This window comes from Brachycentrus maculatus, unplaced genomic scaffold, assembly GCF_059751285.1.
Source record: "Brachycentrus maculatus isolate JH-2025_06_01 unplaced genomic scaffold, ASM5975128v1 h1tg000301l, whole genome shotgun sequence".
Classification (NCBI taxonomy): domain Eukaryota; kingdom Metazoa; phylum Arthropoda; class Insecta; order Trichoptera; family Brachycentridae; genus Brachycentrus; species Brachycentrus maculatus.
Window position 1 is genome coordinate 77991 of NW_028281052.1, and position 23903 is coordinate 101893.

General features: G+C 33.7%; 1 protein-coding gene and 1 long non-coding RNA gene across 3 annotated transcripts in view; both read left to right on the forward strand.

The window, feature by feature from the left end:
* The window catches only part of LOC148304833 (uncharacterized), a 61707-nt gene that overhangs the window by 21907 nt on the left and 15897 nt on the right, over positions 1 to 23903 (forward strand). The gene's annotated exons all lie outside the window — the stretch shown is intronic.
* Positions 14960 to 15772, forward strand: LOC148304834 (uncharacterized). Its single transcript, XR_015838295.1, has 2 exons — positions 14960 to 15233; positions 15550 to 15772. It is a non-coding gene; the product is annotated as an uncharacterized LOC148304834 (long non-coding RNA).

Sequence of the window (23903 nt, forward strand, 5' to 3'; positions counted from 1 at the left end):
GACCTCCAGTACGGTAACGTGCTGACCATTACACTACGGAGGCGGACAAATAAATATACGTACCATAATTCATTACGTTCGCATTCCTCATGAATTTTCAAGCATCATGTGTTTTACCCGAATCATTTTAACTATTTTTCCTTATTAAAAACTTCGTATAGAAATAGGAAACTAATTGCAATTATGTTTTAACGATGATTTCGGAGGAAATGAATACAACTTCACGTTATTCAATTTGTTATTTTCATTCCTATCACAATTCGCTCACTCCTTTCAAGAACGTCATAAATCAAAAATCGTCAATTTGAGTGAGCGACTTGTGCTTAACAAAGAAATCTCTGTCTTTGCGATGTTTTTAATAAATCAAGATAATGTCTTTAAATTCTCATTAAGCCACAATACAGTAACTAAACTACTTTAAAATAATTTGCATTTTAAATATTTTAAAACCATTCATCAACGCTTAAAAATAAAATATTTCATCATAAAAATATCTTACATATCGCTCACTCCTTTCAACGACGTTATAAATAAAAAAAACTTGATGTTTCAGGAGATCGTTTTTAAAGTTTAAAAATATAATAAAATATTTTAAAAATAAATATCAAGCCACTTATTGAAGCCAATTATTACTTTCTTTTTACTGTGCAACAGATCTTTTTAGGTAAAACCTGAAGGTTTTTTTTCTCCATTTGAAAAATATTTAGTACATTTAAAAAAAGAATTAAACAATACATTTTCTCCAAAATGCAAAAACAACACTTTCTGCCCTGTAGCGGGTAAATATTAATTTTAAAAAGTCGTTTTTGCTGGGATATAGTACATTTTCTGGGCATTCCAAAAACATGCACAACATAAAATTGATGATTTTTGATATGTGACGTTGTTGAAAGGAGTGAGCGATATATCTTTTTAGGTTAATTTGTTTTACTACTATTGGCCTGGTTTTGACATTACCAAATTTAACAAAAAAATTATGATACATATTTTTTAAATATTAAATAAATATAATTATCGATAGATCGACATAGTTGAAGAAGAATATAGTATAAGAGTGGGTGTTTACAGGGCTTGCGACTTATCATAGGCTGGTTTAACTTGCATGCAAGATTGATCGAGACTTTTATGAATTGTAAGTATTCTGAATTATGAAACATACTAAAAGACAACTGAAAATATCATTTAATTATGTAGTGCACAAAAATAAACGTTCGAATGATGATACAAGGAAAGAATGCAAGGCTGAGATAAGCATTATCGTTAAATTTAAGAAACGTGTGTTGAGATGGTTTGGATGTGTGGATTGAATGAATTGAAACGAACGTAGTTAGAAATAGAAGCAGAGGAAGAATTTGAATTTGGGGATTCACATCAAATGAATTAGGAATAATGTTTTGAGTGTGTATACAAATCTTTGTTCACAAACATAGGTTAATTGTATTTTTGTGAGTCGAATGAGCAAAGAAAGTAGAGTGAATCAAATTTATGAGCTGAATGTGGTTAGTCATAGAAGCAGAGGAATACCGAGGAAAACTTGACATGATCAAGTATGTCAAATGCTTGAAAGCGGTCAGGTCAGGAGTCGGAATAATCGACGCGTATATATGAGGAGATCATGAATAGACTAAAAATGTTTGCAAAGACAGAGTGGTGTGGCGTTCTATTCTCTCTGCCTGCCCTTCGGGGTAGTGGTTACTTAGTTTAGCTAGATACACGGGTGTTTATTTATGGTTTTACAAACAATATTGTTCATAATAGAAGTGCATAATGTATCCGGATCTCAGCAAATGTAGGTAGGTTGGTAATAATTATTCCGCCTGTAATCAACGTCATGAAACGTTTTGCATCGACAGCTGTATGCCTTGGTCGGTGACAGCTCTGCACCGTGGGAAATCAAATTATCATTCAGATGCAATAAGAGCAAAAACATTACATTCTGACTATGTAAACAGCGTCCATTTGTACATGCTGTGCCCTCGAAACGGTCTATAATATTGTCAATGTTGCCAAGAATGTTGTAGGGGTAATTGAAGTGAAAATAGTGTGAATTTTGACTAAAGGCAGTTTCACACTTATTTATTTTTTTACAAAAATGTTAATAATATTAGTTATAACCACTCACCGAGATTTTCAGGTTTTACCACAAAGTAACTGCCGAATCAATAAATAATAATAATAAAACCCTTATTCGCACCCAAATGGTGCATAGGGCACTGCGTCATATAACGCAGTGTTATTTTGATCGTTTTTACACATGAAGGAAAGGTGGTCAGCCCTCCGCTTCAGGTACCAGTCCAGGGTAATATTGAATAAATATTACAGTGAAAAATCACTTAAATTTATTTGAACCCCCCTGGGAATCGAACCCGGGACCTACAGAACGGTAGCCGAGCGTGCTGACCATTACACTACGGAGGCAGACATAGAATAGATTTATTAATATATATATATATTGACGATTTGTATATTTATGAATGCCGTTTTAAAAAAAAAATAAAAAATTCATTTTGAACATCAAGTTATCAACAATTCTCTTCTTGGTTTTTCATATTTTTTTCATGATCTTAAAAATAATTTAATCGGGCTGTTAAAAAATAAAATGGTATATCACGTAATATCACATAAACTAACATATTTACATAATATATAAATGAATGCATTGTCATGCAGAACTTATCGTAATTACTAGATACCTTGATTATGCACTAAGGTAAAGGTCATATTATGTAATTAAATATACTCGTTTACATTAGTAACAGAAACATCTTCGTGGGTTTAATTTCGTAAAATAAATATTCCATATCTGCTATGAAATTCACCGGCGTAAATATATTAGATATATATATATTTTTGTCCGCCTCGCTAATGGTCAGCACGCTCGGCTACCGTTCTGGAGGTCCCGGGTTCGATTCCCAAGGGGGGTAAAATAAATGCAAGTGATTTTTTTCACTGTAATATTTATTAAATATTACCCTGGACTGGTACCTGAAGCGGAGGGCTGATCACCTTTCCTTCATGTGTAAACGATCAAGATAACACTGCGTTTATATGATGCAGTGCCCTATGCACCATTGGGTGCGGATAAGGGTTTTATTATTATTAAATATACTATGATACATTTAACAGTTATATAAATATAACAAATTATATGGTGAATTTCATTAATTGATTCGGCAGTTACTTTGTGGTAATATATATCCATTTTTAATTTAATTTTCACTTGGTAAATACCACTTTATCTTAAAACTATTGTGACACGTGTTTTGATGCATTCCGCATCATTTTCAAACACTGTATGTGTTTGAAAATGGGAAAATCTGGACTCTTTCCACATAAGAGTTATTTTTACATTTTTGACATCTGAGATGTAAAAATAACTCTCAAATAGAGAACATCCAGATTTGTCAACAAGTATTTGGACACACTCAAAATGTTTTGAATATAAATAACTGGTCAAATTATAAGCACATATAAAAAAATCAAATAACGATTTCAAGCGTTTCCTAGTATATAAAAATAATCAGGGGCTCGGATCTTGCATACAAATAAAAGGGTGTGTGCCTAATAAAATCTTTGCTAATCCAACATAGATGATTGTTGTGAACTCACATGCACCGTGTCACGATATTGATAACTATATCTAGGAGTTCCAAAAAATTGAGAACTTTGGTTGTTAATTATGGGTAGAATTGGTGAATGTTGCACGTGTGTAAGGTGATCACTAAACCAGCCTATTACAGGCCACAACCCTGTTAATACCAGACTTCCATATTCTTCATTGAGATGTCAAAAATATAAAGGTTTTTTTTTACCAGAGCCTTCATTGAAACCCCTTATTTCGTTTTAGGCCATGATTTTTCTTGTTGTATGCTTATATAAATATAAGTTACATTTAAACCATATCCACATATGCATGCAAAACTAAACCTGCACATTCTAACATTAAAATATCTTGTGCAACACTTGGAAAAACCACAAGTCATTATTTCGTCACGCATATCAAAGTATAATTACTATTATTGTAATGCAAGTTCAACTATGACCTCAGCCGACATAAAAATACCTTACTTTGTACTGTCATTATTATCATCTCATTTGTGTCTAGAGCCGGGAGCCGATCATTCATCCAAAATGACACTTTTTAAACGGAGTCAAGGATCACTTTTGTGTATTAGTTTCTCGTTGAAAACAAAAAATGCTCCGCAACAAGCGAACGCCCACAAAACCGCCAAATAATAAAATAAAACTAAATATTTAACCTTGTATTTGACGATTTTTGTCACGTTTCTTGAGAATTCCAGAAGATCATTATTTCTCTTGTTATTGGACCTTTTTTGTTGCTGTAGAAGTACTCTACACCAAAAAAATATACATTTTATAAATATCTGTTTTTTTCCTGACGAATTGCTAGTACAGTGCCAGCTCGCTAATCTGAAGTTTTCTTTGGTCTTCGTCTGTTTCTATTACCAACTACACTCGCCTCATAAGTTCGTCTTACTGTTCTTGTTTCACTCATTCACGTGCCCAAACTACCGAAAGAAACCTTTCTTAATTTCAATCGCATTTTATTTCACAAATACATTTTTTTAGTATCAAAAATCGTAAGTATCATTTACTTACATAGTTTTTTTAACAATACATATCAAACTTATTTTTTTATTTTTTATTATTTATTTGGCAGTCACCCAGTGAAAGAATGTTTCTGCCAGTGTCAAGTATTATTTTTATTTTACGTATTAATTTGAAATCAAACACAGATTTTTTGAGTCTACTAAGTTGTATTTTATTAACAAAAACATATAAAAAATTATATTTTGACACTTGTTTCGCCTTGTTAGGGCATTATCAAACGAATGCCCTAACAAGGCGAAACAATTGTCGCTATATAATTTTTGTTTATTTTTGTAAATAAAATACAACTTAGTAGACTCAAAAAATCTGTGTTTGATTTCAAATTAATACATAAATTAAAATGGAGTTCTTCAAATCAAACGCCAAATCAATAAATATATATTTATTTATTATTTTTATTTATAAACAAAAAAATAATAGTATGTAATAATAACAATTAACAGAAAATTTTAAAGTTTAAATGCGTTTAGCTTAATCATTTTAGAAATTATGCCCGCAATATGTAAAATTATAATTTTTTCATTTCGAAGAATTTTTATATCTAAAAAGCATGTTCTCAAGGGATGGAAAAGTAAAAAAAGATATTGAGAGAATGCAGGGAATAAAATAAATGGTGCTTTGCATAAAAAATAAAAAAATATGTCCATGGAAGCTAAACTAGTGGTTCACAACGGCGTGCTGGTACCGACACTGATGTATGGAAGCGAAATATGGAACATTTAAAGTAGGATGAAAGCAGAGTGACCGCCGTTGAAATGCGTTACATCAGACAAATGTGTGGAAATTCCCGTATGGCAGAATTAAAAACAAAAATGATAGAAAGGAATGTAAGACTGAACTAGGGATAATTTATAAGGTTAAGAAAAGTTCTTTAAGGTGGTATGGACATGTGGAGCGAATGGATAACGAGAGAATTACAAAGACATTTTATTTGGCGAATGTGAACTGGAGAACATAACGAGGACGGTCGAAAAAGGCTTGGCACGACCAGATCGGTCAGAATCGCATTACAATCTGGTGGCGGCAAAAGTCTACGTAATCGCAGGGCATGTATGACTAGATGTATAGATGTGAAGGAATCTAGGAGTGTATGTCAGGATAGAAGAGTGTGGCGTTCTATTCTCTCTGCGTACCCCTCCAGGGAAATTGCGTGATGGTAGTAGTAGAAGTAGTAAAATTATACTAACTAGACAAAGTTTTCAATATTTCTTATGATTATTAAACTCGCATAAATGTTTATGTTAGAGCATATCGCTCACTCCTTTCAAGAACGTCATAAATCAAAAATCGTCAATTTTCAATTGAGCATGTTTTCGTATAAATGTTTATGTTAGAACATATCGCTCACTCCTTTCAAGAACGTCATAAATCAAAAATCGTCAATTTTCAGTTGAGCATGTTTTCGAAATGCCCAAAAAATGTACTATATCCCAGCAAAAGCGGCATATTTTTAACTTAATATTTACCCGCTACAGGGCAGAAAATGTTTTTTTTTTTTTTGCATTTTGAAGAAAAGGTATTGTTTACTTATTTTTTTAAATATATTAAATATTTTTTAAATGGAGAAAAAACCTTCAGGTTTGACCTAAAAATATCTGTTGCACAGTAAAAAGTTCAATAAGTGGCTTGATATTTATTTTTAATACATTGTATTATATTTTTAAACTTTAAAAACGTTTTCCTGAAAAATCAAGTTTTTGATTTATGACGTTCTTGAAAGGAGTGAGCGATATAAGATATAGAATTTCTTTGTATTTTGATTAAGTATTGAATACATATACAATAATAAAATGTCGGAATTACGAGTCACGAGTTCCATTCATTCTGGTAAACATTTTTATTTGTCCATTGTTACATCTCAGCGTGCTATTATTTCAGTTTATTTTTATTTAATCTATTTTTTTTACTTTCACGGGTATTTAATGACTGGGAATATTTAAGTTAGAATTTTTCTATAAAATCTCAAGTCAAAACTGTATGCAAATGTAACGACTTCGCACACTAGACGAGAACTACTCTTCGACCGGCCATTTACGTAATTTTTGCCAGTATACCCACGATATAATATTATAGAGTAAACCAAAATAACTAACTAATTATCACGCTGCTTCCCCGCAGGGGTAGGCAGAGAGAACACAACGCCATAATACTCTATCTTTGCAAACATTATTTGTCTCTTCCACGTTCATGAATCTCCTCATATTTTATTTATTGTTTCGGCATTTATGTACTTGTCAGTAACTATCGTCAGGTCTAAATAATAATTATTCAGACCTGACGACGGAAGTTTAGCTTCCGAAACTAGTAGTCATTAATAAACTCAAGTGGTATAAAAACAAGTGTTTCCTTTATCATTTTAAAATCTCTTCATACATACTTGCCGATTCTTTCGACTCCTGATCTGACCGCTTTCGAGTATTTGACATGCCTGATCGTGGCAAGTTTTTCTCGGTCTTCCTCTGCTCCCTTTTCCGACTACATTCACCTCATAAATTTCTTTTACCGCTCTATTCTCACTCAATCGTTCCATATGTCCAAACCATCTCGAAACAACTTTCTTCAATTTATCGATAATATGTACTTATCTCAGCTTTGCATCCCTTTCTTATTTTGCCATTCGAATATCAATCATACATCGTTTTGCCGCACAGAGATCGCATTTCGACTGCATTCAGTCTACTTTCATCCTTCTTTTGCCAACTCTATGCTTCACTTCCGCACACTACGTTATTTGCATGTGAAAATATGATGGTATCACATGGTATGACAAGGTGCATAAATGCACAACTTGGGAAGCTGTAATACAACAGATCACGACTAGCTTGTGTTTGGACCGTATTTATGTGCGTGATAGGGAGTGCGTACTACATACTACAAGCTTGTGTTCTGGAATGCGCTATTGCTAACCAACTATATGACTGCCGTCTCCATCGTTCCGTTGGAAAAAAGGCAAAATAAAGGAATGGGTGTATGATCAAGAGTTAATTTTATGAAAATTATACAAATTTTATTTTCTTAAATTTTCTCTCTTTTTTGTGAGTATATTTGTTTAAAATCGTTTAAAACAATAAAAAATGTATTCAAAAAGAACTCCACCGACAAGACACACAAGGTGGCTTGGCTTCTCTGCAAAAAATTATTTTAAATATGTTTAAAATTTTGATTGAAATAAATGTACACAATTTATGTTAATAAAAAAATAACAAGGACTGCCAGTTTAGCTTTCGCTGATAGTTTTTAATTTGCTATAACCGATTTCAGTGCACCATTCACTCTGTTCCCAGCATTCACTCTCCTTATAGACAAAGTAATTAATTTATGTAAAATTAAATAGTCAACCATATTTAAAACGGTGATCTGTAATTATTTTGTATTATATTTTGCTTTATCTAAATATGCGGAAAAGGCGCACACTTTCTTCGAGTCGATACAATTATAATTAATTCTACACGTTATAATAATTTCCCAAGAAAATGGGAATCAAGATAGTACTTTTCCTTATTCTGTATACAACTAACCAACATTTTGTTTACTTAACTATGTAATTTGGCGCAATTCTATTTCATTTAATTATTTGTATTACATTAATTAATTCAACAAATGAATAATAAGATAATTGATAAAAAGTACCATTAAAAAATTATATGAAGTGATGTAGGAATTACTCGAATAATTTTTTAATATTTTTGACTTTTATCTTTTTTGTCTTGTATTTTAAAAACAAGATATAACTATAATAATTTTAGACATAAATCATAAATTCTAAAAAAAGTTAAACAAAATTAGAACGAATCAAAAAAAAAGTAAAATGAATTTTTTTATAAATTGTTTTTTGACATCTCATCAAAGATGAAGAAGAATATGAAAGTCTGGGCATTAACGGGGCTGACGACCATCATAGGCTGGTTTAAGTCATCACTTTACACACGTGTAACATTCACCAATTCTACCCATGATTGACAACCACACTACTCAAATTCTTGGATGTTCTATATATGTATGAATCGATTTTGAATCGTTTTTCTTGAATCACTAGAACTTCACTAGAAACATCTATTGGTGAGATGTAAAGAAGCTTTTTACTGAGCAGAAACTCTTACATTAGTATGTGAGGTCCGAATGCTGGATTATAATCACACACATGAGAAATGCCAAATATCATTTTCATTTTTATCATTTAAGCTTATAATTGGCCAGATAATTTATTTACAACATTTTGAGTGTGTCCAAATACTTGTTCACAAATCTGGATTATCTCCAATTAAACGAGTATTTTTCGTATTATTTTTTGACATCTCATCAAAGATGAAGAATGGATGAATATGGAAGTCTGGGAAATTACGGGGCTGACGACCGTCATAGGCTGGTTTAAATTTAATCATTTTTATTATATGTTGTTAATTTCTCTAAATATTCTGTTGGTTTTCCAATAAATAAATAAACGTTGTTACGTAATTTCGTTATCATCGAATCGGCTGTTACGCTGGCAGACCAAGTTATCGAAGTACCTACCTGTTACGTTGCACCTGAACTCATAACAGACGTTTTAATTTCCCACGGGCGTCTTCAAACCGGCGAAAGTCAATTTCATTGTTATTTCTTCCTTTTGGGAACGGACATGTAGGCGTGGGCTCAATTTGGCGACCGTTTTCTTCGTTTCTTAATTCCAGTTGCGGCGATGTAATATTACGTAGTTACCGTAATATGTTATGGTCTTCTTTGTGTAGGACGAGGATCGAACCTGGAACCTGAAGTAGTTGAATGAGAGTGTCACCATCGAAATTGCAATCAACAGTTGTATATTCAAAATTACAACATTTTGAGTGTTTCCAAATACTGGTTCACAAATCTTGATTATCTCCAATTATAGGAGTTATTTTTCACATTATTTTTTAACATCTCAACATAGAATATACCATATATTGCAATTAGATTTTTTTATTGAATATACATATATTGAACAAAATATTTTCATCATTTTTTAACTCGGGTTGTGGTCACGTGGTTAGTGTCGCGGACTCTTAAGTCAGAGTTTCTCGGTTCGAACCCACTCTACCACAATTTGATACCTATTTCTAATAACGAGCCGTTTAGGCTCACAGAAATAGTATGAAATGGAAATATTTGTGTAAATAATAAAAACACATGAACATATTTCTCTTTTTTAAAAAAAGCTTCTTACTTATAACTATAATAATATATAGAGAAAACTTTTTATTTATTTTTAACTTCTAACCTTTCAACAACTCTTTTCTTTTCAAAACCATATATTTATTGCGAGACAAAACTTAATTTTTCCAAATAAAAACGGTGTTTTAAGCAGAAATTAAAAAAAAATTCAAATGTTACCTGGTTTTAAGAAAATTATGTTGTGATTTATCGTATATCGGGCCTTAATATTATATAATAAAATGTCACCAAAAACTGTCAATACCCATTGCAGCACCCTGTATTTATGGTATATTTGTAATGTTTCGCTAAAAATGCGGATGTCCTTTTTCGGCCGATGTTGGCGTTTCGATCGGTGGTGTCATAGCCATTATGGTCATACAACTTGCGAGCACAAGAAAATTAAAACTGTAATAACCCACATTTTTAATGCTGAACGATTCCAAATACTTACGAATCCATGAATCGCTATAAACTTGGTTGTAAGACGTTTATTGAGCAAAGTTTGTTGACCAGTCTCACCCACGATAAAAAATACTTGTTTTAAATCCTCATTTTCCATTTGCAAAAATATGCAAAAACGGTGTTCAAAAGGACTCGATGACGATTAATAATTTACAACAGGAAATGAAGAGGGTGGTGCATAAGAGACCAGAATGGCGAAGGTGTCCTTTTATTTTATGACATCTCATCAAAGATGAAGAAGAATATGGAAGTCTGGGCATTTACGGGGCTGACGACCGTCACAGGTTGGTTTAAGTGATCATTTTGCACGCGTGTTACATTAACCAATTCTACCCATTATTGACAACCACACTACTCAAATTCTTGGAAGTTCTATATACATATATGAACCAACTTTGAAAAATTCTTCTTGAATCACTAGAACTTCACTAGAGATCTATTAGTGAGATGAAAAGAAGCTGTTTATTGAGCAAAAACTCTTTTTTTAGTATGTTTGGTCTGAATCTTGGATTATAAACACACACATGAGAAACGCCAGAAAATATCATTTTAATTTTTATTATTTAAGCTTATTTAACCAGATAATTTATTTACAACATTTTGAGTCTGTCCAAATATATGTTCACAAAATCTGGATTATCTCTAATTACAGGAGTTATTTTCATATTATTATTGACATCTCATCAAAGATGAAGAAGAATATGGAAGGATATGAATATCTCACCAATAGATGTATCTAGTGATTCAAGAACAATGTTTCAAAATTGGTTCATATATATAGAACTTCCATGAATTTGAGTAGTGTGGTTGTTACACGTGTGTAAAGTGATCATTTCAACTAGCCTAAGACGTGCGTCAGCCCCGAAAATACCCAGACTATGTACCCATATTATTCTTCATCTTTGATGAGATGTCAAAAAAATAATACCATGTATTCTGTATTTTCTTTCTTCTACTTTCTTTGTCTTTACTTTGTACCGTATGATTCTGGTCTCCGTTCCAACGTTTATGGCATGATTACATGTAGCAACAAATCGTGCAATACGAGAGAACTTTTATATTGCCCAACGTAAAGCGGCTGGCATTAATTTATTTTTCAAAATGGACTCTAAATTGATTGTGAAAGGCAAAATTTTTAAATAATGGGACCTGTAAAGATTAATATCGATAAATTTTGATATATTTACAATAACTTATTGTAGGGAGTAACAAGATCAAATAAAATATTAGCTTTATAAATAATGAATGTACCTAAATACCCGTGTCGGGTTGTGGTCCCGTGGTTAGTGTCGCGGACTCTTGAATCAGAGTTTCCCGGTTCGAACCCACTCTACCACAATTTGATACATTTTTCTTTTAATGAGCTGCTTGGGCTAAATGAAATTGTATGAAATTGAAGTATATTTGCAAATAATAAAAAATAATAAAAAACACAAATACGAACTTCTCTTTTTTCAAATAAAATGGCGTTAGGTGTTTGAAAATGATGCAAAATGTATGATCTATCTAAAACACATGTTTTGTAGCGTTCCGCATCATTTTCTAAAATATTATATTTTAAACATATTGTTCAGTTAAGGCCCATCATTCTTTAAGTCTTATTCATTCCACCAGAGAACACCGGAGAGATCACATGTCTGCTCACACCCATTTTTTTAAGAATATGTAGAAAAAATATTTTTATATTATTTAACTCTTTTACTTTCAAAACCATAAAATTACTTTGAATAAAAACTTCAAGAAAAAAATCAATTACGGAAAATGTTATTTGAATTAAGAGAAAATTAAGTTGCGACTTAACGAATGCTGAGCCTTAAGTGTTCGTAAGCCCGGTAAATGCCCTGACTTCCATATTCTTCTTCATCTTTGTTGAGGTATCAAAAAATAATATGAAAAATAATTCCTATAATTGAAGATAATCCAGATTTGTTAACAAATAGTTGGTCACACTAAAATTGTTGTTTTATTTGTATATTTCAATGATTATGCTCTTCTACACAGATGTAATTGACATTCCTTATTTCGCCTGAAAATTACCGTTGGCCCTTTTGGTAGGATTTGATGTAATTATGACGTCATTAACTTACCGGTGTCTTTCTTTGTTTCGCTGTAAACCCATAACTCTATGGTGGTATAAATAGTGCGGCGTCGAAGTTATGGCGAGCAACATGCCTTATTTGGCCATCGGTAGTTCTGAATGTAATCTGTAGGTGGAGCTCGTTCTGGTCAATATTATTTAACATTATCTCAGCGCCAGACTGCTGACGCAGAGGCAAGGAACTCGTACATATACAAACTATGACATGTCGCTCATTTAGTGCAACAATGACGTAATTACCATTTTTTTACCCTCCCTTCCCTGTGTTTTGTACCTTGCACACATTGCTTCTGATAACCATAATATCTCTTGAAATAAAATAAATACAAGACTAAGATTAAAGTTTTCCTCCATAACATATTTACGCATTGATTAAAAAAAATTATAAAAATCGACTTAGATGGATCTAGCGGATCTTGAAAGAAAACACATTTCGCTCACTCCTTTCAACAACGTCATATATTTAAAAAAAACTGGATCTTTCAGGAGATCATTTTTAAAGGTTAAGAATATAATCAAATGTATTAAAAATAAACATCAAGCCACTTATTGAACTTTTTACTGCGTAAAAGATCTTTTTAGGTAAAACCTGAAGTTTTTTTCTAGTTGAAAAATATTTAGGATACTTAAAAAAATAATTGAACAACCTTTTCTTCATAATGCAAAAACAACTCTTTCTACCCTGTAGCGGGTAAATATTAAGTCAAAAATATGCCGTTTTTGCTGGGATATAGTGCATTTTCTGGAAATTCTGAAAATTGACGATTTTTTATGTATGACGTTGTTGAAAGGAGTGAACTATTTAAGAAAAATATTATTGATTTTGTGCACACCTATAAAAAGACTATTTTTGCAAAAAAGTATTCAGCAATTTTAGCATATGTTAAATATTAAAAAAAATCTCAGTACTAAAGCGGTTAATGTACTTGAACCAAAAAAAAAATTCTGGTAAATAGAATATCAAATGTGCAAGCAAAAATTTTACACTTCGATATTCGTCGCCACCTTCTTCGATCACCCTTATCAAATTAATCGGCACCATTATATTGTTTGATATAGATATAGAAAGGAGAGTGAATGGCGAGAAAAGAGTGAATGGTATAATGAAAGTAGTTTTGGCAAATAAAAACCTATCAGCGAAAGCTAAAGTGGCAGTACACAAAGGTATCCTAGTATTACTAGCAGCAAAGTACGGAGTTGGCAAAAGAAGGATGATAGTAGACTGAATGCATTCAAAATGCGATTTTTTTTTTTTAATTACCTAACGTCCAAGTGACTCTGAAATCTAGCTACGGCTTATGCAACACTGCTTATCATGTCCCTACTCAGGCTTCAACTTAAGATTCATAGCCTATGCCTATTCGTGAGTGGATTTACTCTTTATGTTTAAAGTTACTTTAATTTCATGTAATTCATGAGTGAAAATTCTAGGCAAAAACACTCGCGTTCAAAATGCGATCTCTCAGACGAATGTGTGGCAAAAATATACTGAAATCAGTTGCTATTGGAGGACTGTCGTTGTTTGTATTTTGAGCGATTACAGTGGAATCTCTCATAACGAGCTTAATTCGTTCCAGAAGCTTACTCGTTAAGCGAAACATTTTTTGTTTTGACTGGCGCAGAAGTCCCTGCATACAAGTGAATGTCGTGAAAATGGGACTTGCCCTTTCTCTATAACTCCTTACGCGAAATGTCGCTCGTTAAAGGAGCAACTTTTTCACATTTTCACTCGCTATGCGAATTACTCGTTATGAGAGGTTCCACTGTATTTTGTTCAGTATTGTGCGCTTTTCGCAAATTTTCATTTCCAAATAATTATCATTTCATAAGTTTATGCTAGTTAACGATTTAATTATATCCCTCCAAGCTCTTTAGAATATACAATTGTTGGGCTGTGGTCCCGTGGTTAGTGTCGCGGACTCTTAAGTCAGAGTTTCTCGGTTCGAACCCCTCTACCGCAATTAGATACATATTTCTAACAATGAGCCGCTAAGGCTCACAGAAATAGTATGAAATTGAAATATTTGTGTAAATAATAAAAACACAAATATATCTCATATTATTTTTTGACATCTCATCAAAGATGAAAAAGAATATGGAGGTCTGGGCACTTTATTTAAAAAAAATAATAATAATAATAGCTCCTGTAATTGGAGATAATCCAGATTAGTGAACAAGTATTTGGACACACTCAAAATGTTGTAAACAAATATTTCTCTTTAAAAAAAAAGTTCACGCGTGAATTTCCAATCAAACGCTATTAGAAAAGTTAAACTAATATTAGAGTGGCGATTTAATACAAAAATAAAACTCTTATTTTTATTTTGACTGTCTAAAGACGTCTATAACATTTGGCGATAACATTCTAAACAACATTGAAAAGACACAATCAGTGTGAGAATGATTGTCTCCGATCGAAATGCTTCGAGTACAGCGACCTGCCAAATACAGCGTTACGCAAGCTCTCGGTAGGTACTTGAAGTATTTAATATACTGCTCGAAAGGCAATCAGGTTGCTTTTGCGAACAGACAAGTCACTTTTGCGAACAGGCAAAAGTCGTGCATCTTGTGCGTGACATAAGCGGGAAAGTGACCACTTAACTTTGGATAATGCGACGGTTTTTTTTGTAAAAGACACCGCGTTAGTTCTCGTCATGATATCGGAATCATTTACCCATAAAGCGATCACGATGACGGATGGCGGATGTGTCATTAATAATGGTACCACCTTGCGATCATTTGATGACGAATATTACCAAACCTTAATGTTTGATCAATGACAAACAAGCTTTATCCGCAATAAAATGGAAATTTACAATTTATACTCATATACCAGTTCTTTGAGGATTAAACCCTCAAACATGCGCAGGTAAAGTAGGTACTAATAAACTTTCCGAATATTTATTTATCTAACCTTTTATAATTTTTTTCACATAAATAAATATTTTCTTTTACATATATAAATTGTTAGCATTCTCGTATTTTTAAAGCCTCTACTCGATTGCTAATGATTTTGACTCTTTCAAAAAAAAACATTGTAATAATAATAAAATTAAAAAAATAATAAAATAATTAACTGATTTAGTCCGCCTCTATAGTGTAGTGGTCAACGCGCTAGGCTACCATGCTGGAGGTCCCGGGTTCGATTACTTAAAGAGTCAAAATAAATATTAGTGATTTTTCAGTCTAATATTAATTTAATGGCCCTGGACTGGTACTTGCATCTGAAGGCTGATCAACTGCTGTAACTGCTTCTGCTGATATAACTGCTTTCTACACGATGCAGTGCCCTTTACACCATTGGGTGCGGATAAGGGTTAGAAGAAAATTTACTGAAATTAAGGAAAATTTGAAATAAATTATTCGATCTTTGCAATTAAATCCAATTAAAATGTTGAAAATAAAAAAGTATTGTTATTTTAAATGCAACTATACACGTACACACACAAACACGCACACACACATGCACACACACACACACACACACACACACACACACACACACACACACACACATTATACAGCTTAAGGCTGAATTCACACATTTTGCAAACAATTTTTCCTAGTTTGAAAACCTGTGAACTGATTTTGTTTTTTTGTTGTATCTCATCATTGCATGGTATATGCATATATTAATACAAAAATTAAAAAAATATAATCAATTTAAAAGATACATTAAAATGATATTCGCGGCACACTTCGGTGTGATTGACCGCAAGATACGACATTCGTCTAGCCTGAATACCGGGCAATTTACGAATACCGAACTGCCTGAATGGAGAGACGAACGAATAGCAAGGTTGCATTGCGGTGCAGTAATATGCTTAACCCTAGATTTCGGGACATTCGTAAAATTTACGACGGACATTCAATTTGCGGGGAGCACCGAGGCAACACATGTAAAGAATGTACCTAGTGACAACTTGCGTATATCTTAATTCTTTACCGATATTTTATGTTCGTATTTTATATAAAGTTCTCTAAAAACATCTTCAAACACGTATCCGCACTCGATGGTGCATCACATAAACGCAGTGTTATCTTGATCGATAGCACACGAAGGAAGGGTGATCAGCCCTTCGCTTCAGGTACCAGTCCAGGGTCAAAAACATGTCGCACTTTTTTATTATTTAAGTATTTTTAGTATCGATAAAATGAAAGGTGCGTTTAGATGGTTTGGACACGTGGAACGAATAAGTGGTGAAAGAACGGTAAAACAAATTTATGAGGCGAATGTAGTTGGAAAAGGGGCATAAGAAGACCGAGAAAAACTTGGCGTTGTCAGGTATGTCAAATACTTGATTGCGGTCAAGTCAGGAGCCGAAATAATCGGGCGGTATGTATGAGGAGATGCATGTATGTGGAAGAGGCAAAAAGGGTTTGCAAGGAGTAATGTGCACTCTATTTTCTCTGCCTACCCCTGGGGTAGGGCGTGATGGTTAATTAGTTAGTATTTGTTTTTAGTAAACTTTTTTGGTAAAATGTGAGATCTTCGTACATTTTACGATTGAGTTACAATGAAAATAGTATTGTTGTATAGAGTTAAAGTATAAACACACGTGCATTTATTTGAGTAGACCCGATTGAAGTAATCATTTGATAATTAGGAACATAGCGTTTATCGTGCAAGGCCGAAAAAGTTTCGCAACTTCTTACTACATCTACTGACCATTTGGTCTCACGATTAGTACGTGAAGTAGGCATGAGCATATGGAGACCGTAGGCGTTGACGATTTGCAATATACACGTATATAGGGTGATTTTTTTTTAGGTTTGGTTTTTAAACTAGCAACATTGTTTCTATAAACTGTAAATTTTTTTAATTGATTTGTAGTCAGTACGTTTTGACATTTTACGATGAACAGACTGAATGACCACTATGCGCGTCTTAGGTTCGGTAAATGGGTCAAAACAATATTCGGCTTGATCCTTTTTTTTAACGCAAAAAAATGTTCACCGATGAGGCACATTTTTAGTTAAATGGCTATCTCAATAAGTTGTAATTGCCGAATCCAGAGTAGAAAAAACCCAGAAGGCTTTGTTAAGACGCCTTTACATATCGCTCACTCCTTTCAAGAACGTCATAAATCAAAAAACTAGATTTTTCGGGAGAACGTTTTTCAAGTTTAAAAATATAATACATTATATTAAAAATTAATATCAAGCCACTTATTGAACTTTTCACCGTGCAACAGATATTTTTCGGTAAAACCTGAAAGTTTTTTCTCCATTTGAAAAATATTTAGTATTTAAAAAAAAAAAATTAAACAATACATTTTCTTCAAAACCCAAAAAGAACACTCTCTGCCCTGTAGCGGGTAAATATTAAGTTAAAAATATGCCTCTTTTGCTGGGATATAGTACATTTTCTGGGCATCCCGAAAACACGCACAACTCAAAATTGACGATTTTTGATTTATGACGTTCTTGAAAGGAGTGAGCGATATATTAAAAGTCACTATTTGGTGTGCTTTATGGGCAGGTGGAATCATTGGCAAATATATTTTTTAAGATGATGCCGGCCTTAATGTAATGGTCCATGGAGAGCCCTATATAACCATGATTACTGAAATATTCATACCTCAGTTGAATGGCATTGATGTGACAGAACTGTGGTTTCAACAAGATGGCGCAACATGCCACACGGCAAATGCCACCATAAATTCATTGCGGAAAATTTGAATTTGTATACCTCTGAAAAAAAACATCCTCTATTATATCTCAACGCCTACCTGCACTGATAAATTAGTTTTCGATACATTTTTAAAGCTTTGCCCTCCGAATTGAGGTGACAAGTATTTTAAATGGTCGCGAATTATGTTTTATACTTTGCAAATTTTATTACATGTTATATGGAAAAAAATGTATTCTAGTTAGGGAACCCAAGACGTGTTATTTGTTTCGTTTGGAAGGTGTTATTTATTGATATTGTTAAATTTCGTTTAACGAATGAAAAATAATACTTTACAAGCGATAATTCTGCTTATTCACAAATCCTGGGAGTAGAACAATTCAATATATAGTCCCAAACATTTTTTATTTGTTGCCGACGGAGGTAAGAGGTCGAAATAAAACATGGAACAAAGGCAAAATAAAGGAATGGGTAAATGATCAGTAGTTAAAAAAAACTATGAAAATTGTAAAATAGTTAAAATTTGTTTCTCTCTTTTTTGTGTGTATATTATGTTAAAGTTGATTAAAAAAAAAACAGTAAAAAATGTATGTACATAAAAAGAACTCCACCGACAAGACACATAAGGTGGCTTGGTTAAAGACAAAAAAATAAGTAAATTATTTTTATGGATTTTTAAATGAATGATTTTTTTTTTATTCAAACAACAACAAAACTGGGATAGAAGTACCATATGCCTCATTACTCATGATAAAGTTCTGGAAAGAGTGATGAAATGTCATAAATCGGGCTCTAATTGTCATCAATTCTAGCGGCACCACTTGACCGATTTCATTTTCTCGACTTGATGGAAAACAAAATTAAGACATAAAATAAACACAACTTAAATAAATATCTAAAAAAATCATATATGAAAAAATTACAGTTAAAAAACGTCGGTCACAACTTTTGTAGTACCTTGTATATTATTTATATCTACTACTTCTTGGTGTAGGCCTTACGGCCTGTTTTTAAGAGGGATCAGCCTCCAGCGATGTCGATTCCCATCTTTCAATCCTTCCCTTTTCTGGTCTGTCCGAGGATTGTCTACCTTGGAGTAGGGCATGAAGTGTCCTGTGGGGGAGTCTGGATGGTTCCATTCTCTTCCCATGCGCATACCATTGTCTTCTTCGTTGCCTTCCCCACCTAACGACATCTTCGATCTCGCATATTTCTCTTATCCTGGTGTTCTTTATTCTATCTCGTAGTCTCTTGCCAGATATGCTCCTAGTCTTCATTTTCGACACTCTTGTGTTTTTTTGTATTTCACGGCACCTTTCCAACATGACTCGAGTCTTCCGTCTTCATGGCAACCTTAAAATAGGGAAAATAGGAATTGGAGAATACCCTCACTGCAAAATGATATGAGATATTCTCGTACGTATATTCATGTATTTAATATTACGTGTCTACAATATATCAACCATCGTTAATTGCTCCACCTCCGATACTTAGTTATTATTCCAAGGATATGTGCAAAATGCTGAATCACAATAATGCGCTAAGAATATACAAACACATACATAATAATTATTGTCATCTTGCATGCCTTTAGAACAGTAATGGCCAACCTTTAACCTACCATTCGCCTTTTTTTAAAGACTATTCAGATACCCTGTACCACTTCTTCGTCTTCTTCCTGGCTCAATCCCAACTTCTCGTCTTTTGTAGACTGTTGGGGTAAGCTCTCCTCGTCCTCAAGGTGTAGAGCCTACTTCTTCAATCCATCATCTAGTGAACTCACATGTACAGTGTCACGAGATTAACCCTTTCCGGTCCATAAAAAAAAATTTAAAATTCCACCAGGTCCACAATAGATTTACAGCATTACAGGGTTAAACAATACATCCAAGTTTTTTTTTTAATGAAACTACACTTGTGTTATAAATTTACTTTTTATTTTCAATGTATACAATCTTGTCTCTTATTATTAATTTTACAGTAAATATGAGTGAGAAAAAAATATGTTTGCTTGTATTTTAACACTAAACTGATGAAGAAAAAAATGTCGAATGACATTCGACATTGGACTCACCGGAATAAAGTTGATGTCGAATGGCATTCGACATAGGACCGGAAAGGGTTAATGATATATGTAAGAGTTTAAAAAAAATGAGTAGTGTGATTGTCAATCATGGGTAGAATGGTGAATGTTGCACGTGTGTAAATATCGCGAATAATCACTTGATGGTGACAAAGGACCTTTCAAAACATTAAAAAAAGTATTTAAAATTTGAAAAGATATAAAACATATTTTTGTTCTCTTTGTGTGTAGTATTCACACGCCTCTCGTGTTTATACTCGCTTTGAAACAGTCAAGTATAAACATTAGTCGTCGAGGGGACTAAAGCTGAGATTACCCTCGCAAATTGTACCTTCATATATGGAATTGAAACTGAGAACAGTCATTGCTTCGACAAGGGTCACAACCCTCAGTAATAAGAACTAAGATAAAGAATAATATGAAATTGAACTATTAATAATTGGATTTTTTTCGTTGCGCACTGATATAAAATATTGTATCAAGATTATAAGGGTATATTTGACTTATTGCTATCAGCCACACGCGCCTAGCGCGTATTTCACACTTGGGCCAAATGTTAAAATTACGCGTCCAGGGCGTACGCTGCATTCAACATATAAATCAGTCAATTGACATCATTTTATATTATTTTTTGACATCTCATCAAAGATGAAGAAGAAGTCTGGGCATTTACTGGGCTGACGACCGTCATTGGCTGGTTTAAGTGATCACACTACACACGTGTAACATTCACCAATTCTACCCATTATTGACAACCACAACACTCAAATTCTTGGAAGCTCTATATATATGCTAGGAACAAAGTGAATGGTGCACTGAAATCAGTTATAGCAAATAAAAACCTATCAGCGGAAGCTAAACTAGCAGTGCACAACGGAGTCCTGGTTCCAACTCTAATATTTGGAAGTGAAACATGGAGTTGGCAAAAGAAGGATGAAAGTAGACTGAATGCAGTTGAAATGCGATCTCTCAGAAGAATGTGCGACAAAACGATGTATGATAGATGTACGAATAGTGAAATAAGGAAGGAATGCAAAGCTGAGATAAGCATTATCGATAAAATTAAGAAAGGTGTGTTGAGATGGTTTGGACATGTAGAACGAATGAGTGAGGAAAGAACGGTAAAACAAATTTATGAGGTGAATGTTAGCGGGAAAAGAAGCAGCGGAAGACCGAGAAAAACATGGCACGATCAGGTATGCCAAATACTTGAAAGTGGTCAGGTTAGGAGTCGTAACAATCGGTGGGTATGTATGAGGAGATGCATGAATGTGGAAGATGCGATGAATGTTTGCAAGGACAGAGTGGTGTGGCGCTCTATTCTCTCTGCCTACCCCTGCGGAGAAGCGGCGTGATCGTTAGTTAGTTAGTTTTCTACATATATGAACCAATTTTGAAACATTGTTCTTGAATCACTAGAACTTCACTAGACACATCTTTTGGTGAGATGAAAATAAGCTTTTTATTGAGCAGAAACTCTTTTATTAGTATGTGAGGTCAGAATCCTGAATTATAATAGCATAAACGATTAAAAAATAATACGAAAAATAATAATATGAAAAACAACATCTATAATTCGAGATAATCCAGATTTGTGAACAAGTATTTGGACACACGCAAAATGTTGTAAACATCATTTTAAACTAATTTTTGCTTAATTTTCGCCTCGGATTTTACGATACGCGCCTATGTAATTCGTATCAAGTAGGTGTGAAGCATATCTAAGTAATTCATTACGACATCGATTAACTAACCTTGGTTGGTGACATTCAAACTTCATAAAGCATAAAAAACGGATAATAAAATTACATGATTACAAAGTTTCAATCGCATCCCACGTTTCGTTCCACTTCACTGGTAAGTGAGATGAATTAACTCTTTTTATTCATCTGGAACGATGCATCGATGAGCACTGCGCTGTGCAGCGAATCCAAAAACGGATTTAAGATCTACTACTACTACTACTACCATCACGCCGTTTCCCCGCAGGGGTAGGCAGAGAGGATGGAACGCCACACTCTTCTGTCCTGACATACACTCCTCGCCTCCTTCACATCCATACATCTAGTCATACATGCCCTCCGATTACGCAGACTTTTGACACCGCCAGATTTTAGGTTCTGATTGATCTGATCGTGCCAAGTCTTTTTCGGTCGTCCACGTTCTGTTTTCCCTCTCACATTCGCCACATATATTTTCTTAGTCATTTTCTCGCTATCCACTCGCTCCACATGTCCATACCACCGCAAAGAGCTCTTCCTAATCTTTCCAATTATTCCTCGTTCAGCCTTACATTCCTTTCTTATATCGTCGTTTTTAATTCTGTCATACAATGATTTTCCACACATTCGTCTGAGGATTTAAGATCTTCATCTTCGTCTAATTAGGTTTTTGGATTCGAGCACTCAACCCTTATTATGCTGATCAGTAACAAATTTGGTTGCGTATTTGAGAATAAAAAAAAATATTAAAGAAACAGAAATATTTAGTTTTTTTTTTTATTATTTACACAAATATTTCAATTTCATACTATTTCTGTGAGCCTACGTGTAGTAGAGTGGGTTCGAACCGAGAAACTCGGACTCAAGAGTCCACGACACTAACCAAAGGACAACAACCCGACACAATTTAACATCATGAAAACAATATGAACCAGTGATCAAGAAATTATTACCTATTGGAGATCTTTTTATTAAGTTATGTCATAAATCGTGAGTCCATGGACCGATGGTCAGCAACGCAAATGTGCTCCAAAGAGCAAGAGCAGGGAGACAGTTGCTGACTGATATCAAGGTCAGGGAGGTGTCCTATCTGGGGCATGTGCTTAGAGGAGAGAAGTACGAGCTATTGTACCTCATGAAAGGCAAAATAGAAAGCAGAAGACAGATCTCCTGGCTCCGAAATATACGGGATTGGACGGGGATCAGAGCTGCTCAAGATAAGGATAATTACTCTCAAGTAATAGTCGACGTCAGGAGGACCTATGTTGACACACACAGAAGAAGATAATGTGGAACAAAGAGCTAATAAAAACCGTTCAATTGATCCGTTCTGATGCGGAACAAACGAATCATTTAAGTGATGCGAATCTTCTAAATGACTAGATCTTACCCACTTCTAGTCACCACATCCGAATGTTCTAAAATGACCTAATTTAATTAGTAAATAATTATATTTATACATATACATGTATTGCTAATTTATATAAATTAATAAATGTGTTATCGGAGCACTTTATCTTTCATCATTTGTTTTTAATATAACAACAGCTGTCAAAACGATATTACACAACTAACTCGTTAATGAGTCAGGTATAGAATGTACGTCTTATAATATCAATCAATTAAAGAGAACGCCCACTAACTGTCAATAGAATGATAGACGTCAATTATATAACCGTTTGTACGAATTGGTCAGATGTTCTCAAGTTCTTCTTGATATTACTACAATGCTAGACATTGTATATATTGTATATACAGTGGAACCTCTCATATGGAAAAAATGTGAAAAAGTTACTTCCTTAACCTTTCCCTTCCGGTGCTAAAATAAAACACGCGTACCGGTGTTTCCAGGTCATTCATTGTAAATTAAGTAAAAAATTATAATAATTTAGATTTATTTGAAAACATAAAAACACCATCTGGCAACGCTCACGGAACAAGCATAGGTCCACTCTTGTCGAAAGCTCAAGATCTACTGCCGCTAGCTCGCTAGCTAGCCAGAGAACATTGAGCTTTGAGCTCCTCACGCTTGCACAGTGCAAGTATGCAAGAGTGAGATGCGAATATAGTGTAGCGGTTCCCGTACACTCTTCACGCGCTATT